Below are 1,742 nucleotides of genomic sequence, written 5' to 3'. Positions count from 1 at the left end.
TGAAATTTTCCTTGTTATGAAAATTAGCAAAATTTATTTGAATGAGTGTAGTAGTAGTTAGAGGACCTATAGTTGGGTCTTCACACGTGGTATCAGAACTAGTTTCAAAATATGGACCCAAAACCAACTAAACCCAAATCTCTGCTAAAAGAGTTTATAACCCTCAAAGTTACTTGTAAGCATTTTTATTATAAAATTATGTGGAACTGATTTCATTTAAGAGTAAATTATATATATATATATATATATATATATATATATATATATATATATATATATATATATATATATATATATTTCATTCTATCGACAATTTAGAACTTCTTTTATCACTACCATGTGTATCCTTAACTACATCGCCACTTCCAACACCGCCATGCTGAGACCCATAAGCCCCAAGCTCAGGTGCACTCCATACGACCCTACCAATCCAAGCGAGCTCTGAACAAACTACAAAAATGTAGCCACTTGCGACAACAAATATGGATTGAATGACGATGCCAAGGTAGGATTAACAGACGTAAAAAACGAGTGATCCATCCCAAGAAATTTCTGGTTCTGACCAGCCAAAATAGCATTAAACGCCTTATTGAACCCGGAAGCACCACCCTGATTAAAAGGCAATGTGCTGCCAAGAACACGGTGTGCTTCCATGGCCGATCTGAGAATCGAAACCGCACCATGGGTCAGCGCAAGGTCATTGGGGTCCAGAGAGCCGGTAACAGGGGTATGCATGTTCCTCTGCTTGCTACCTTCTGCTGCCCGCTTGCAGTTCATGGCATGACCTTCTACAGTTTTGTTCGGCTCCTCCAAAGCCTTCTTAGCACCCTCAACAGTCTTGTAAATGAAAGCGCAAAGCCTCTGGACATTCCCGTCAGTTTATTAAACCCTAAGGGCCCTTCCTCAATTACACCGTATTTCAAAAAAAAAAGTTCAGCAATTTCTCCACCGGCATATCGGCCGAAACATTGCTCACATAGATTTTCTACCCAGTGGTCTCAGTGGGAGGGTGTGCTGGCACTGGGCCAAGAAAACCATTTCATGGCATTAGCAAACTGGTCCTGCTTATAATGCTTCATGCCTTTATCTATAGCTATAGATACTCTGACTCTAGCAAAAGCAACCATCACCGTTGCAGGTGACTGAGATAAGACAGGTGCAAATATTATAAGCTTTCCATGACATGATCTTGTTTATTCCGTATTCAGTACTCAAATGTCTGGTGGAGACTGATAATTGAAGTATTGGAGAATTGGGATGGAAAACACCAGTCCAAAATAAGCTACTAGTGCAGCTACTCCCCTAAATGCACCTTCTCTGGATGCCATTGGTGAAATTGTCAAATCATGCCCATTTATAGATACAACATATTCCCTAGTTGCATTCCAGCGCAACAAATGAATTGGTATATGATTCATCATATATCTATATAGGATATATGAAATCATGACTCGACATCGAATATGGCAGCCACATTCTCTGCTGTAGCAGCAACTAATTGCAAAATTTGAGGTTGGAATCTCAGCTGTTCCATATCATTCTTAAAAACTGTTTTGAATTTACCATGGTTAATACTCCAATAATGGATTGCACTATTATCATCATAGGGACAGAGCAATTTACCATTTGCTTGGATAGAAATCCAAAGGATTGGGGTTTGGACTGAGCCTAACATCAGTAATAGGATGAGGGTGTTCCAAAAGAGTTCACGCCCATTTTAGGGTATCCATAGTCCACAAAAC

The 1,742-nt window shown here is 39.6% G+C and overlaps 1 pseudogene; it reads right to left on the bottom strand.

Annotated features, from left to right (window-relative positions):
• Positions 1–298: 298 nt before the first annotated feature.
• LOC149179950 (uncharacterized) lies at positions 299–1,024 on the bottom strand (annotated as a pseudogene).
• Between the last annotated feature and the right edge of the window lie 718 nt (positions 1,025–1,742).

Source organism: Pinus tabuliformis, chromosome 3_2 (genome assembly GCF_031772625.1).
Source record: "Pinus tabuliformis cultivar Carrire ecotype Pingquan chromosome 3_2, CPIR1, whole genome shotgun sequence".
Taxonomy (NCBI): domain Eukaryota; kingdom Viridiplantae; phylum Streptophyta; class Pinopsida; order Pinales; family Pinaceae; genus Pinus; species Pinus tabuliformis.
The sequence above is the reverse complement of the archived record's forward strand: the minus strand, read 5'-3'. Positions and strand labels throughout refer to the sequence as shown.